Source organism: Rattus norvegicus, chromosome 1, assembly GCF_036323735.1.
Source record: "Rattus norvegicus strain BN/NHsdMcwi chromosome 1, GRCr8, whole genome shotgun sequence".
Classification (NCBI taxonomy): domain Eukaryota; kingdom Metazoa; phylum Chordata; class Mammalia; order Rodentia; family Muridae; genus Rattus; species Rattus norvegicus.
Window position 1 is genome coordinate 119,978,221 of NC_086019.1, and position 17,333 is coordinate 119,995,553.

General features: G+C 42.2%; 1 long non-coding RNA gene and 7 other non-coding genes across 8 annotated transcripts; all 8 read right to left on the minus strand.

Annotated features, from left to right (window-relative positions):
- Window position 1: 1 nt before the first annotated feature.
- LOC134485123 (uncharacterized) lies at window positions 2-7,662 on the minus strand. Its single transcript, XR_010063014.1, has 3 exons — window positions 6,780-7,662; window positions 4,210-4,356; window positions 2-1,785 (listed from the first exon to the last, which is right to left on the minus strand). It is a non-coding gene; the product is annotated as an uncharacterized LOC134485123 (long non-coding RNA).
- On the minus strand, window positions 1,293-1,385 carry LOC134485514 (small nucleolar RNA SNORD116). The gene has a single exon (XR_010063552.1). It is a non-coding gene; the product is annotated as a small nucleolar RNA SNORD116 (small nucleolar RNA).
- On the minus strand, window positions 3,864-3,956 carry LOC134485484 (small nucleolar RNA SNORD116). The gene has a single exon (XR_010063522.1). It is a non-coding gene; the product is annotated as a small nucleolar RNA SNORD116 (small nucleolar RNA).
- Window positions 6,434-6,526, minus strand: LOC134485485 (small nucleolar RNA SNORD116). The gene has a single exon (XR_010063523.1). It is a non-coding gene; the product is annotated as a small nucleolar RNA SNORD116 (small nucleolar RNA).
- A 1,341-nt stretch (window positions 7,663-9,003) lies between the features above and the next one.
- On the minus strand, window positions 9,004-9,096 carry LOC134485515 (small nucleolar RNA SNORD116). The gene has a single exon (XR_010063553.1). It is a non-coding gene; the product is annotated as a small nucleolar RNA SNORD116 (small nucleolar RNA).
- A 2,477-nt stretch (window positions 9,097-11,573) lies between these two features.
- LOC134485516 (small nucleolar RNA SNORD116) lies at window positions 11,574-11,666 on the minus strand. Its single transcript, XR_010063554.1, has one exon. It is a non-coding gene; the product is annotated as a small nucleolar RNA SNORD116 (small nucleolar RNA).
- Window positions 11,667-14,143: 2,477 nt separating this feature from the next.
- Window positions 14,144-14,236, minus strand: LOC134485517 (small nucleolar RNA SNORD116). The gene has a single exon (XR_010063555.1). It is a non-coding gene; the product is annotated as a small nucleolar RNA SNORD116 (small nucleolar RNA).
- Window positions 14,237-16,714: 2,478 nt separating this feature from the next.
- On the minus strand, window positions 16,715-16,807 carry LOC134485486 (small nucleolar RNA SNORD116). The gene has a single exon (XR_010063524.1). It is a non-coding gene; the product is annotated as a small nucleolar RNA SNORD116 (small nucleolar RNA).
- Window positions 16,808-17,333: the final 526 nt, after the last annotated feature.

Sequence of the window (17,333 nt, forward strand, 5' to 3'; positions counted from 1 at the left end):
TTTCTGTCTCTCACTGACTTCCTCTGTCTCACACATGCTTAGCCTCTTCAACAATTGTTCTTTCTCTCTGTCTCTGTCCATGCTCATATATCTCCTATTCAGGTTTTGACTGGTACTAAATTCCTGTGAGTGCTATTGCTGTGATATCTGACAATGATCACCACAGAGAAAGTGTCTGTTCAAACCCTCTACGGTCACCAAACACAAGCATAACCTGTAGGCACTGAGATATATGTTATTATCAACAGCATGATCCTAAGCATACAGCTCACTTTCATAATCAAATGGAAACACAATTTCTTGTTGATATTTGCTTGGAGAAAAGAACAATGTCTAAGATATCAGGACTACCATCAGCCCCAAAACACATAGCCAGAATGCCAAGTTAACCTTCAGCAAGGCCACATCAAGACCATAAGAAATGATAATCCCGCAGACACTCCATGCCTATCTTCTACGGCCATACCAAAATATAAAATTCCTAGAAGGAGTTTGTGTAAGAAACAAACTTGCATGCTCACATTCTTAGATCCTAGAAGAGGAGGAGATGTATGTCCAGACCATTTTGGTACAGTCAATCCATAAGAACTAGTGGCAAACTACCCGGATAGACTGACAAAAAATGTCCCAACAATAAACATAGAAACTAGGATTAAAATTGGTGTTCTCCATACATCCATGAAGGTGGTATGAATCCTGGGACATTTGAAAGCATGCACTTCTAGAATACACCAACAAGAAGGCTACATGCCAACCTTTTAAATTCCAAGGCTCTTTTTCCAACCTAATTGCCATGGCCACAATCAGTCTTTCAAGAAAACAGAGCTTTGTTTTCACACAGGAAGAGTCCACATTCCCATAGTTCCTGAGAATTGCTACTGCCTCATTCCACATGTCGCCTGTAACCTTCCCATCATGTATCTCTGTTTTATGAAACAGAAGGGTTATCATTCATGCGAAGGATTCAGACACGGACAGAAACACATTTCCTGACATTCCAGTGTACATTGTTGAACTATGCTGCCCCCGCTAAACTTACATTTGCCTCACAACCTACTATACATTATTGCTGATGGAGTTGGTAGGGCTAACTTCCAAGATACTGACAATGATCTCCTCAACCGGAAAGCATGTTATCATTAGAGCAAAAGGTGAAGCCTTGATTTAGGCCATGATTTCTGGTGATTTAGGCAAGCAAAGAACATTCTGAAGGCTCTCTCACTGGATCCAAGTCTCGCAAGGTGAATGGAGGCCATGTGAGTCCCTCAGTGACATTTGTGATCCCAGGTGCTGGACTTCAGTCACGATGACAGTGGCGGTATTGAGTTTTCACTCATTTTGTTCAGCTTTCCAAGGAATGTTTTATTGGAAATCATCATCGATCCAAGCACGCTGGTGTACCCCCTGCCATGACACTTAGTATACTCAAAATAGATCAGGTTTGGTGAGCAAACAGAATTCAAGACATTCACATCCTTTACCACGAACCAATGGGCCTATTCTCCAATCACAGGAGTAGCCACAGGCAGTGAGCCTGAACCAGGTCCCAAAGGATCATGATTCAAGTTTGGGAACTCCTGCGAGCTCCATCAACACCTGAGTACTTTGAGTTCCTTTGGAAAGTCAAGTGTTTCTTACCTTTCACTTCAGGTATCCTCAGGCAAGAGAGCTTCAACTGAGGACTTCAGGGCAGGCGATGTTAGGCTTCTTCCAACTTCATCTGATGTTCCATACTCAGTTCCTCTCCAAGCCGTGCTTGTCCGGTATGAGACAGGGACTCTGTCCCTGAAAGTAAAGCAAATAGCACATTCCCCCACTTTATTGGATTCCTTGCAAATCATGGAGACTGTGATGCATTGTTGTTAGTTCTTAATTTATCGAACACTTGGGCTCTCTCACCACTCCTTCCGTCTTCTAGAAATTTGCCCTCACAATCCATATCAGAGATATATTTCCTCCAAGGAACTGTTTGGGGACATAATTTTCCCAATTCTATCACCGAATACCTGGAGGTTACCATGCAACAAAGTTCTTAAGATGGGACGAAGTCAATATCTGATAACGAAAACTAAAGTAGTATATACATCACTTGAGAACCATCCAAAGAAATTGGCACGAGGTACACAAAAGAATGAGACCAACAACATGGCTTAATGGAAGTTGTCTACAAAAATAAGTAAATCTCAGTTCAGCCGGATATGACAGAGAAAATCAGGCCTTACTCTTCCCATGGAAACCACCAGAATCTTAATAGCTTTGGCCACAATCGGAGCACCCTCCATAATCATAACATACTACACCTATTATTCCTACTCTGCCTTCGATGAGAACCGATTCAAATATCATATAAGATTCTCATCCACATTAGATGAATGGACTTCTTATGTACTCTTTCTCTCTCTCGCTTCTTCACTTTCTCTCTGAAATTGACTTGCAGTGACTCTCCTAGCTTCTCAGTTTCTCACTCACATTCTCTCTATTTGGTTTCCTTATTTCTCTCAATCAAGATATCTGCATTAATATCACAGTGTCCTCTTTTCCACTTCACCCCCCCTCTCCCACCCCTCTCTCTTTCTGTCTCTCACTGTCTTCCTCTGTCTCACACATGCTTAGCCTCTTCAACAATTGTTCTTTCTCTCTGTCTCTGACCATGCTCATATATCTCCTATTCAGATTTTGACTGGTACTAAATTCCTGTGAGTGCTATTGCTGCGGTATCTGACATTGATCACCACAGAGAAAGTGTCTGTTCAAACCCTCTCAGGTCACCAAACACAAGCATAACCTGTAGTCCCTGAGATATATGTTATTATCAACAGCATGATCCTAAGCATACAGCTCACTTTCATAATCAAATGGAAACACAATTTCTTGTTGATATTTGCTTGGAGAAAAGAACAATGTCTAAGATATCAGGACTACCTTCAGCCCCAAAACACATAGCCAGAATGCCAAGTTAACCTTCAGCAAGGCCTCATCAAGACCATAAGGAAAGATAATCCTGCAGACACTCCATGCCTATCTTCTACGGCCATACCAAAATATAAAATTCCTAGAAGGAGTGTGTGTAAGAAACAAACTTGCATGCTCACATTCTTAGATCCTAGAAGAGGAGGAGATGTATGTCCAGACCATTTTGGTACAGTCAATCCATAAGAACTAGTGGCAACCTACCCGGATAGACTGACAATAAATGTCCCAACAATAAACATAGAAACTAGGATTAAAATGGGTGTTCTCCATACATCCATGAAGGTGGTATGAATCCTTGGACATTTGAAAGCATGCACTTCTAGAATACTCCGACAAGAAGGCTACATGCCAACCTTTTAAATTCCAAGGCTCTCTTTCCAACCTAATTGCCATGGCCACAATCAGTCTTTCAAGAAAACAGAGCTTTCTTTTCACACAGGAAGAGTCCACATTCCCATAGTTCCTGAGAATTGCTACTGCCTCATTCCACATATCGCCTGTAACCTTCCCGTTATGTATCTCTGTTTTATGAAACAGAAGGGTTATCATTCATGCGAAGGCTTCAGACACGGACAGAAACACATTTCCTGACATTCCAGTGTACATTGTTGAACTATGCTGCCCCCGCTAAACTTAAATTTGCCTCACAACCTACTATACATTATTGCTGATGGAGTTGGTAGGGCTAACTTCAAAGATACTGACAATGATCTCCTCAACCGGAAAGCATGTTATCATTAGAGCAAAAGGTGAAGCCTTGATTTAGGCCATGATTTCTGGTGATTTATGCAAGCAAAGAACATTTCGAAGGCTCTCTCACTGGATCCAAGTCTCGCAAGGTGAATGGAGGCCATGTGAGTCCCTCAGTGACATTTGTGATCCCAGGTGCTGGACCTCAGTCACGATGACAGTGGCGGTATTGAGTTTTCACTCATTTTGTTCAGCTTTCCAAGGAATGTTTTATTGGAAATCATCATCGATCCAAGCACGCTGGTGTACCCCCTGCCATGACACTTAGTATACTCAAAATAGATCAGGTTTGGTGAGCGAACAGAATTCAAGACATTCACATCCTTTACCACGAACCAATGGGCCTATTCTCCAATCACAGGAGTAGCCACAGGCAGTGAGCCTGAACCAGGTCCCAAAGGATCATGATTCAAGGTTGGGAACTCCTGCGAGCTCCATCAACACCTGAGTACTTTGAGTTCCTTTGGAAAGTCAAGTGTTTCTTACGTTTCACTTCAGGTATCCTCAGGCAAGAGAGCTTCAACTGAGGACTTCAGGGCAGGCGATGTTAGGCTTCTTCCAACTTCATCTGATGTTCCATACTCAGTTCCTCTCCAAATGGTGCTTGTCCGGTATGAGACAGGGACTCTGTCCCTGAAAGTAGAGCAAATAGCACATTCCCCCACTTTATTGGATTCCTTGCAAATCATGGAGACTGTGATGCATTGTTGTTAGTTCTCAATTTATCGAACACTTGGGCTCTCTCAGCACTCCTTCCATCCTCTAGAAATTTGCCCTCACAATCCATATCAGAGATATTTTTCCTCCAAGGAACTGTTTGGGGACATAATTTTCCCAATTCTATCACCGAATTCCTGGAGGTTACCATGCAACAAAGTTCTTAAGATGGGACGAAGTCAATATCTGATAACGAAAACTACAGTAGTATATACATCACTTGAGAACCATCCAAAGAAATTGGCACGAGGTACACAAAAGAATGAGACCAACAACATGGCTTAATGGAAGTTGTCTACAAAAATAAGTAAATCTCAGTTCAGCCGGATATGACAGAGAAAATCAGGCCTTACTCTTCCCATGGAAACCACCAGAATCTTAAAAGCTTTGGCCACAATCGGAGCACCCTCCATAATCATAACATACTACACCTATTATTCCTACTCTGCCTTCGATGAGAACCGATTCAAATATCATATAAGATTCTCATCCACATTAGATGAATGGACTTCTTATGTACTCTTTCTCTCTCTCGCTTCTTCACTTTCTCTCTGAAATTGACTTGCAGTGACTCTCCTAGCTTCTCAGTTTCTCACTCACATTCTCTCTATTTGGTTTCCTTATTTCTCTCAATCAAGATATCTGCTTTAATATCACAGTGTCCTCTTTTCCACTTCACCCCCCCTCTCCCACCCCTCTCTCTTTCTGTCTCTCACTGTCTTCCTCTGTCTCACACATGCTTAGCCTCTTCAACAATTGTTCTTTCTCTCTGTCTCTGACCATGCTCATATATCTCCTATTCAGGTTTTGACTGGTACTAAATTCCTGTGAGTGCTATTGCTGCGGTATCTGACATTGATCACCACAGAGAAAGTGTCTGTTCAAACCCTCTCAGGTCACCAAACACAAGCATAACCTGTAGTCCCTGAGATATATGTTATTATCAAGAGCATGATCCTAAGCATACAGCTCACTTTCATAATCAAATGGAAACACAATTTCTTGTTGATATTTGCTTGGAGAAAAGAACAATGTCTAAGATATCAGGACTACCATTAGCCCCAAAACACATAGCCAGAATGCCAAGTTAACCTTCAGCAAGGCCACATCAAGACCATAAGGAAAGATAATCCTGCAGACACTCCATGCCTATCTTCTACGGCCATACCAAAATATAAAATTCCTAGAAGGAGTGTGTGTAAGTAACAAACTTGCATGCTCACATTCTTAGATCCTAGAAGAGGAGGAGATGTATGTCCAGACCATTTTGGTACAGTCAATCCATAAGAACTAGTGGCAAACTACCCGGATAGACTGACAAAAAATGTCCCAACAATAAACATAGAAACTAGGATTAAAATGGGTGTTCTCCATACATCCATGAAGGTGGTATGAATCCTGGGACATTTGAAAGCATGCACTTCTAGAATCCACCGACATGAAGGCTACATGCCAACCTTTTAAATTCCAAGGCTCTCTTTCCAACCTAATTGCCATGGCCACAATCAGTCTTTCAAGAAAACAGAGCTTTGTTTTCACACAGGAAGAGTCCAATTCCCATAGTTCCTGAGAATTGCTACTGCCTCATTCCACATATCGCCTGTAACCTTCCCGTTATGTATCTCTGTTTTATGAAACAGAAGGGTTATCATTCATGCGAAGGCTTCAGACACGGACAGAAACACATTTCCTGACATTCCAGTGTACATTGTTGAACTATGCTGCCCCCGCTAAATTTATATTTGCCTCACAACCTACTATACATTATTGCTGATGGAGTTGGTAGGGCTAACTTCCAAGATACTGACAATGATCTCCTCAACCGGAAAGCATGTTATCAGTAGAGCAAAAGGTGAAGCCTTGATTTAGGCCATGATTTCTGGTGATTTATGCAAGCAAAGAACATTGTGAAGGCTCTCTCACTGGATCCAAGTCTCGCAAGGTGAATGGAGGCCATGTGAGTCCCTCAGTGACATTTGTGATCCCAGGTGCTGGACCTCAGTCACGATGACAGTGGCGGTATTGAGTTTTCACTCATTTTGTTCAGCTTTCCAAGGAATGTTTTATTGGAAATCATCATCGATCCAAGCACGCTGGTGTACCCCCTGCCATGACACTTAGTATACTCAAAATAGATCAGGTTTGGTGAGCGAACAGAATTCAAGACATTCACATCCTTTACCACGAACCAATGGGCCTATTCTCCAATCACAGGAGTAGCCACAGGCAGTGAGCCTGAACCAGGTCCCAAAGGATCATGATTCAAGGTTGGGAACTCCTGCGAGCTCCATCAACACCTGAGCACTTTGAGTTCCTTTGGAAAGTCAAGTGTTTCTTACCTTTCACTTCACGTATTCTCAGGCAAGAGAGCTTCAACTGATGACATCAGGGCAGGCGATGTTAGGCTTCTTCCAACATCATCTGATGTTCCATACTCAGTTCCTCTCCAAGCCGTGCTTGTCCGGTATGAGACAGGGACTCTGTCCCTGAAAGTAAAGCAAATAGCACATTCCCCCACTTTATTGGATTCCTTGCAAATCATGGAGACTGTGATGCATTGTTGTTAGTTCTTAATTTATCGAACACTTGGGCTCTCTCAGCACTCCTTCCGTCCTCTAGAAATTTGCCCTCACAATCCATATCAGAGATATTTTTCCTCCAAGGAACTGTTGGGGACATAATTTTCCCAATTCTATCACCGAATTCCTGGAGGTTACCATGCAACAAAGTTCTTAAGATGGGACGAAGTCAATATCTGATAACGAAAACTACAGTGGTATATACATCACTTGAGAACCATCCAAAGAAATTGGCACGAGGTACACAAAAGAATGAGACCAACAACATGGCTTAATGGAAGTTGTCTACAAAAATAAGTAAATCTCAGTTCAGCCGGATATGACAGAGAAAATCAGGCCTTACTCTTCCCATGGAAACCACCAGAATCTTAATAGCTTTGGCCACAATCGGAGCACCCTCCATAATCATAACATACTACACCTATTATTCCTACTCTGCCTTCGATGAGAACCGATTCAAATATCATATAAGATTCTCATCCACATTAGATGAATGGACTTCTTATGTACTCTTTCTCTATCTCGCTTCTTCACTTTCTCTCTGAAATTGACTTGCAGTGACTCTCCTAGCTTCTCAGTTTCTCACTCACATTCTCTCTATTTGGTTTCCTTATTACTCTCAATCAAGATATCTGCTTTAATATCACAGTGTCCTCTTTTCAACTTCACCCCCCCTCTCCCACCCCTCTCTCTTTCTGTCTCTCACTGACTTCCTCTGTCTCACACATGCTTAGCCTCTTCAACAATTGTTCTTTCTCTCTGTCTCTGTCCATGCTCATATATCTCCTATTCAGGTTTTGACTGGTACTAAATTCCTGTGAGTGCTATTGCTGTGGTATCTGACAATGATCACCACAGAGAAAGTGTCTGTTCAAACCCTCTAGGGTCACCAAACACAAGCATAACCTGTAGTCCCTGAGATATATGTTATTATCAACAGCATGATCCTAAGCATACAGCTCACTTTCATAATCAAATGGAAACACAATTTCTTGTTGATATTTGCTTGGAGAAAAGAACAATGTCTAAGATATCAGGACTACCATCAGCCCCAAAACACATAGCCAGAATGCCAAGTTAACCTTCAGCAAGGCCACATCAAGACCATAAGAAATGATAATCCCGCAGACACTCCATGCCTATCTTCTACGGCCATACCAAAATATAAAATTCCTAAAAGGAGTTTGTGTAAGAAACAAACTTGCATGCTCACATTCTTAGATCCTAGAAGAGGAGGAGATGTATGTCCAGACCATTTTGGTACAGTCAATCCATAAGAACTAGTGGCAAACTACCCGGATAGACTGACAAAAAATGTCCCAACAATAAACATAGAAACTAGGATTAAAATTGGTGTTCTCCATACATCCATGAAGGTGGTATGAATCCTGGGACATTTGAAAGCATGCACTTCTAGAATACACCGACAAGAAGGCTACATGCCAACCTTTTAAATTCCAAGGCTCTCTTTCCAACCTAATTGCCATGGCCACAATCAGTCTTTCAAGAAAACAGAGCTTTGTTTTCACACAGGAAGAGTCCACATTCCCATAGTTCCTGAGAATTGCTACTGCCTCATTCCACATGTCGCCTGTAACCTTCCCGTTATGTATCTCTGTTTTATGAAACAGAAGGGTTATCATTCATGCGAAGGATTCAGACACGGACAGAAACACATTTCCTGACATTCCAGTGTACATTGTTGAACTATGCTGCCCCCGCTAAACTTACATTTGCCTCACAACCTACTATACATTATTGCTGATGGAGTTGGTAGGGCTAACTTCCAAGATACTGACAATGATCTCCTCAACCGGAAAGCATGTTATCATTAGAGCAAAAGGTGAAGCCTTGATTTAGGCCATGATTTCTGGTGATTTAGGCAAGCAAAGAACATTCTGAAGGCTCTCTCACTGGATCCAAGACTCGCAAGGTGAATGGAGGCCATGTGAGTCCCTCAGTGACATTTGTGATCCCAGGTGCTGGACTTCAGTCACGATGACAGTGGCGGTATTGAGTTTTCACTCATTTTGTTCAGCTTTCCAAGGAATGTTTTATTGGAAATCATCATCGATCCAAGCACGCTGGTGTACCCCCTGCCATGACACTTAGTATACTCAAAATAGATCAGGTTTGGTGAGCGAACAGAATTCAAGACATTCACATCCTTTACCACGAACCAATGGGCCTATTCTCCAATCACAGGAGTAGCCACAGGCAGTGAGCCTGAACCAGGTCCCAAAGGATCATGATTCAAGTTTGGGAACTCCTGCGAGCTCCATCAACACCTGAGTACTTTGAGTTCCTTTGGAAAGTCAAGTGTTTCTTACCTTTCACTTCAGGTATCCTCAGGCAAGAGAGCTTCAACTGAGGACTTCAGGGCAGGCGATGTTAGGCTTCTTCCAACTTCATCTGATGTTCCATACTCAGTTCCTCTCCAAGCCGTGCTTGTCCGGTATGAGACAGGGACTCTGTCCCTGAAAGTAAAGCAAATAGCACATTCCCCTACTTTATTGGATTCCTTGCAAATCATGGAGACTGTGATGCATTGTTGTTAGTTCTTAATTTATCGAAATCTTGGGCTCTCTCAGCACTCCTTCCGTCCTCTAGAAATTTGCCCTCACAATCCATATCAGAGATATTTTTCCTCCAAGGAACTGTTGGGGACATAATTTTCCCAATTCTATCACCGAATTCCTGGAGGTTACCATGCAACAAAGTTCTTAAGATGGGACGAAGTCAATATCTGATAACGAAAACTACAGTAGTATATACATCACTTGAGAACCATCCAAAGAAATTGGCAAGAGGTACACAAAAGAATGAGACCAACAACATGGCTTAATGGACGTTGTCTACAAAAATAAGTAAATCTCAGTTCAGCCGGATATGACAGAGAAAATCAGGCCTTACTCTTCCCATGGAAACCACCAGAATCTTAATAGCTTTGGCCACAATCGGAGCACCCTCCATAATCATAACATACTACACCTATTATTCCTACTCTGCCTTCGATGAGAACCGATTCAAATATCATATAAGATTCTCATCCACATTAGATGAATGGACTTCTTATGTACTCTTTCTCTATCTCGCTTCTTCACTTTCTCTCTGAAATTGACTTGCAGTGACTCTCCTAGCTTCTCAGTTTCTCACTCACATTCTCTCTATTTGGTTTCCTTATTTCTCTCAATCAAGATATCTGCTTTAATATCACAGTGTCCTCTTTTCAACTTCACCCCCCCTCTCCCACCCCTCTCTCTTTCTGTCTCTCACTGACTTCCTCTGTCTCACACATGCTTAGCCTCTTCAACAATTGTTCTTTCTCTCTGTCTCTGTCCATGCTCATATATCTCCTATTCAGGTTTTGACTGGTACTAAATTCCTGTGAGTGCTATTGCTGTGGTATCTGACAATGATCACCACAGAGAAAGTGTCTGTTCAAACCCTCTAGGGTCACCAAACACAAGCATAACCTGTAGTCCCTGAGATATATGTTATTATCAACAGCATGATCCTAAGCATACAGCTCACTTTCATAATCAAATGGAAACACAATTTCTTGTTGATATTTGCTTGGAGAAAAGAACAATGTCTAAGATATCAGGACTACCATCAGCCCCAAAACACATAGCCAGAATGCCAAGTTAACCTTCAGCAAGGCCACATCAAGACCATAAGAAATGATAATCCCGCAGACACTCCATGCCTATCTTCTACGGCCATACCAAAATATAAAATTCCTAAAAGGAGTTTGTGTAAGAAACAAACTTGCATGCTCACATTCTTAGATCCTAGAAGAGGAGGAGATGTATGTCCAGACCATTTTGGTACAGTCAATCCATAAGAACTAGTGGCAAACTACCCGGATAGACTGACAAAAAATGTCCCAACAATAAACATAGAAACTAGGATTAAAATTGGTGTTCTCCATACATCCATGAAGGTGGTATGAATCCTGGGACATTTGAAAGCATGCACTTCTAGAATACACCGACAAGAAGGCTACATGCCAACCTTTTAAATTCCAAGGCTCTCTTTCCAACCTAATTGCCATGGCCACAATCAGTCTTTCAAGAAAACAGAGCTTTGTTTTCACACAGGAAGAGTCCACATTCCCATAGTTCCTGAGAATTGCTACTGCCTCATTCCACATGTCGCCTGTAACCTTCCCGTTATGTATCTCTGTTTTATGAAACAGAAGGGTTATCATTCATGCGAAGGATTCAGACACGGACAGAAACACATTTCCTGACATTCCAGTGTACATTGTTGAACTATGCTGCCCCCGCTAAACTTACATTTGCCTCACAACCTACTATACATTATTGCTGATGGAGTTGGTAGGGCTAACTTCCAAGATACTGACAATGATCTCCTCAACCGGAAAGCATGTTATCATTAGAGCAAAAGGTGAAGCCTTGATTTAGGCCATGATTTCTGGTGATTTAGGCAAGCAAAGAACATTCTGAAGGCTCTCTCACTGGATCCAAGACTCGCAAGGTGAATGGAGGCCATGTGAGTCCCTCAGTGACATTTGTGATCCCAGGTGCTGGACTTCAGTCACGATGACAGTGGCGGTATTGAGTTTTCACTCATTTTGTTCAGCTTTCCAAGGAATGTTTTATTGGAAATCATCATCGATCCAAGCACGCTGGTGTACCCCCTGCCATGACACTTAGTATACTCAAAATAGATCAGGTTTGGTGAGCGAACAGAATTCAAGACATTCACATCCTTTACCACGAACCAATGGGCCTATTCTCCAATCACAGGAGTAGCCACAGGCAGTGAGCCTGAACCAGGTCCCAAAGGATCATGATTCAAGTTTGGGAACTCCTGCGAGCTCCATCAACACCTGAGTACTTTGAGTTCCTTTGGAAAGTCAAGTGTTTCTTACCTTTCACTTCAGGTATCCTCAGGCAAGAGAGCTTCAACTGAGGACTTCAGGGCAGGCGATGTTAGGCTTCTTCCAACTTCATCTGATGTTCCATACTCAGTTCCTCTCCAAGCCGTGCTTGTCCGGTATGAGACAGGGACTCTGTCCCTGAAAGTAAAGCAAATAGCACATTCCCCTACTTTATTGGATTCCTTGCAAATCATGGAGACTGTGATGCATTGTTGTTAGTTCTTAATTTATCGAAATCTTGGGCTCTCTCAGCACTCCTTCCGTCCTCTAGAAATTTGCCCTCACAATCCATATCAGAGATATTTTTCCTCCAAGGAACTGTTGGGGACATAATTTTCCCAATTCTATCACCGAATTCCTGGAGGTTACCATGCAACAAAGTTCTTAAGATGGGACGAAGTCAATATCTGATAACGAAAACTACAGTAGTATATACATCACTTGAGAACCATCCAAAGAAATTGGCAAGAGGTACACAAAAGAATGAGACCAACAACATGGCTTAATGGAAGTTGTCTACAAAAATAAGTAAATCTCAGTTCAGCCGGATATGACAGAGAAAATCAGGCCTTACTCTTCCCATGGAAACCACCAGAATCTTAATAGCTTTGGCCACAATCGGAGCACCCTCCATAATCATAACATACTACACCTATTATTCCTACTCTGCCTTCGATGAGAACCGATTCAAATATCATATAAGATTCTCATCCACATTAGATGAATGGACTTCTTATGTACTCTTTCTCTATCTCGCTTCTTCACTTTCTCTCTGAAATTGACTTGCAGTGACTCTCCTAGCTTCTCAGTTTCTCACTCACATTCTCTCTATTTGGTTTCCTTATTTCTCTCAATCAAGATATCTGCTTTAATATCACAGTGTCCTCTTTTCAACTTCACCCCCCCTCTCCCACCCCTCTCTCTTTCTGTCTCTCACTGACTTCCTCTGTCTCACACATGCTTAGCCTCTTCAACAATTGTTCTTTCTCTCTGTCTCTGTCCATGCTCATATATCTCCTATTCAGGTTTTGACTGGTACTAAATTCCTGTGAGTGCTATTGCTGTGGTATCTGACAATGATCACCACAGAGAAAGTGTCTGTTCAAACCCTCTAGGGTCACCAAACACAAGCATAACCTGTAGTCCCTGAGATATATGTTATTATCAACAGCATGATCCTAAGCATACAGCTCACTTTCATAATCAAATGGAAACACAATTTCTTGTTGATATTTGCTTGGAGAAAAGAACAATGTCTAAGATATCAGGACTACCATCAGCCCCAAAACACATAGCCAGAATGCCAAGTTAACCTTCAGCAAGGCCACATCAAGACCATAAGAAATGATAATCCCGCAGACACTCCATGCCTATCTTCTACGGCCATACCAAAATATAAAATTCCTAAAAGGAGTTTGTGTAAGAAACAAACTTGCATGCTCACATTCTTAGATCCTAGAAGAGGAGGAGATGTATGTCCAGACCATTTTGGTACAGTCAATCCATAAGAACTAGTGGCAAACTACCCGGATAGACTGACAAAAAATGTCCCAACAATAAACATAGAAACTAGGATTAAAATTGGTGTTCTCCATACATCCATGAAGGTGGTATGAATCCTGGGACATTTGAAAGCATGCACTTCTAGAATACACCGACAAGAAGGCTACATGCCAACCTTTTAAATTCCAAGGCTCTCTTTCCAACCTAATTGCCATGGCCACAATCAGTCTTTCAAGAAAACAGAGCTTTGTTTTCACACAGGAAGAGTCCACATTCCCATAGTTCCTGAGAATTGCTACTGCCTCATTCCACATGTCGCCTGTAACCTTCCCGTTATGTATCTCTGTTTTATGAAACAGAAGGGTTATCATTCATGCGAAGGATTCAGACACGGACAGAAACACATTTCCTGACATTCCAGTGTACATTGTTGAACTATGCTGCCCCCGCTAAACTTACATTTGCCTCACAACCTACTATACATTATTGCTGATGGAGTTGGTAGGGCTAACTTCCAAGATACTGACAATGATCTCCTCAACCGGAAAGCATGTTATCATTAGAGCAAAAGGTGAAGCCTTGATTTAGGCCATGATTTCTGGTGATTTAGGCAAGCAAAGAACATTCTGAAGGCTCTCTCACTGGATCCAAGTCTCGCAAGGTGAATGGAGGCCATGTGAGTCCCTCAGTGACATTTGTGATCCCAGGTGCTGGACTTCAGTCACGATGACAGTGGCGGTATTGAGTTTTCACTCATTTTGTTCAGCTTTCCAAGGAATGTTTTATTGGAAATCATCATCGATCCAAGCACGCTGGTGTACCCCCTGCCATGACACTTAGTATACTCAAAATAGATCAGGTTTGGTGAGCGAACAGAATTCAAGACATTCACATCCTTTACCACGAACCAATGGGCCTATTCTCCAATCACAGGAGTAGCCACAGGCAGTGAGCCTGAACCAGGTCCCAAAGGATCATGATTCAAGTTTGGGAACTCCTGCGAGCTCCATCAACACCTGAGTACTTTGAGTTCCTTTGGAAAGTCAAGTGTTTCTTACCTTTCACTTCAGGTATCCTCAGGCAAGAGAGCTTCAACTGAGGACTTCAGGGCAGGCGATGTTAGGCTTCTTCCAACTTCATCTGATGTTCCATACTCAGTTCCTCTCCAAGCCGTGCTTGTCCGGTATGAGACAGGGACTCTGTCCCTGAAAGTAAAGCAAATAGCACATTCCCCCACTTTATTGGATTCCTTGCAAATCATGGAGACTGTGATGCATTGTTGTTAGTTCTTAATTTAATGAACACTTGGGCTCTCTCAGCACTCCTTCCGTCTTCTAGAAATTTGCCCTCACAATCCATATCAGAGATATTTTTCCTCCAAGGAACTGTTTGGGGACATAATTTTCCCAATTCTATCACCGAATTCCTGGAGGTTACCATGCAACAAAGTTCTTAAGATGGGACGAAGTCAATATCTGATAACGAAAACTAAAGTAGTATATACATCACTTGAGAACCATCCAAAGAAATTGGCACGAGGTACACAAAAGAATGAGACCAAGAACATGGCTTAATGGAAGTTGTCTACAAAAATAAGTAAATCTCAGTTCAGCCGGATATGACAGAGAAAATCAGGCCTTACTCCTCCCATGGAAACCACCAGAATCTTAATAGCTTTGGCAACAATCTGAGCACCCTCCATAATCATAACATACTACACCTATTATTCCTACTCTGCCTTCGATGAGAACCGATTAAAATATCATATAAGATTCTCATCCACATTAGATGAATGGACTTCTTATGTACTCTTTCTCTTTCTCGCTTCTTCACTTTCTCTCTGAAATTGACTTGCAGTGACTCTCCTAGCTTCTCAGTTTCTCACTCACATTCTCTCTATTTGGTTTCCTTATTTCTCTCAATCAAGATATCTGCTTTAATATCACAGTGTCCTCTTTTCCACTTCACCCCCCCTCTCCCAGCCCTCTCTCTTTCTGTCTCTCACTGTCTTCCTCTGTCTCACACATGCTTAGCCTCTTCAACAATTGTTCTTTCTCTCTGTCTCTGACCATGCTCATATATCTCCTATTCAGATTTTGACTGGTACTAAATTCCTGTGAGTGCTATTGCTGCGGTATCTGACATTGATCACCACAGAGAAAGTGTCTGTTCAAACCCTCTCAGGTCACCAAACACAAGCATAACCTGTAGTCCCTGAGATATATGTTATTATCAACAGCATGATCCTAAGCATACAGCTCACTTTCATAATCAAATGGAAACACAATTTCTTGTTGATATTTGCTTGGAGAAAAGAACAATGTCTAAGATATCAGGACTACCATCAGCCCCAAAACACATAGCCAGAATGCCAAGTTAACCTTCAGCAAGGCCTCATCAAGACCATAAGGAAAGATAATCCTGCAGACACTCCATGCCTATCTTCTACGGCCATACCAAAATATAAAATTCCTAGAAGGAGTTTGTGTAAGAAACAAACTTGCATGCTCACATTCTTAGATCCTAGAAGAGGAGGAGATGTATGTCCAGACCATTTTGGTACAGTCAATCCATAAGAACTAGTGGCAAACTACCCGGATAGACTGACAAAAAATGTCCCAACAATAAACATAGAAACTAGGATTAAAATGGGTGTTCTCCATACATCCATGAAGGTGGTATGAATCCTTGGACATTTGAAAGCATGCACTTCTAGAATCCTCCGACAAGAAGGCTACATGCCAACCTTTTAAATTCCAAGGCTCTCTTTCCAACCTAATTGCCATGGCCACAATCAGTCTTTCAAGAAAACAGAGCTTTGTTTTCACACAGGAAGAGTCCACATTCCCATAGTTCCTGAGAATTGCTACTGCCTCATTCCACATATCACCTGTAACCTTCCCGTTATGTATCTCTGTTTTATGAAACAGAAGGGTTATCATTCATGCGAAGGCTTCAGACACGGACAGAAACACATTTCCTGACATTCCAGTGTACATTGTTGAACTATGCTGCCCCCGCTAAACTTACATTTGCCTCACAACCTACTATACATTATTGCTGATGGAGTTGGTAGGGCTAACTTCCAAGATACTGACAATGATCTCCTCAACCGGAAAGCATGTTATCATTAGAGCAAAAGGTGAAGCCTTGATTTAGGCCATGATTTCTGGTGATTTAGGCAAGCAAAGAACATTCTGAAGGCTCTCTCACTGGATCCAAGTCTCGCAAGGTGAATGGAGGCCATGTGAGTCCCTCAGTGACATTTGTGATCCCAGGTGCTGGACCTCAGTCACGATGACAGTGGCGGTATTGAGTTTTCACTCATTTTGTTCAGCTTTCCAAGGAATGTTTTATTGGAAATCATCATCGATCCAAGCACGCTGGTGTACCCCCTGCCATGACACTTAGTATACTCAAAATAGATCAGGTTTGGTGAGCGAACAGAATTCAAGACATTCACATCCTTTACCACGAACCAATGGGCCTATTCTCCAATCACAGGAGTAGCCACAGGCAGTGAGCCTGAACCAGGTCCCAAACGATCATGATTCAAGGTTGGGAACTCCTGCGAGCTCCATCAACACCTGAGCACTTTGAGTTCCTTTGGAAAGTCAAGTGTTTCTTACCTTTCACTTCAGGTATCCTCAGGCAAGAGAGCTTCAACTGAGGAATTCAGGGCAGGCGATGTTAGGCTTCTTCCAACTTCATCTGATGTTCCATACTCAGTTCCTCTCCAAGCCGTGCTTGTCCGGTATGAGACAGGGACTCTGTCCCTGAAAGTAAAGCAAATAGCACATTCCCCTACTTTATTGGATTCCTTGCAAATCATGGAGACTGTGATGCATTGTTGTTAGTTCTTAATTTATCGAAATCTTGGGCTCTCTCAGCACTCCTTCCGT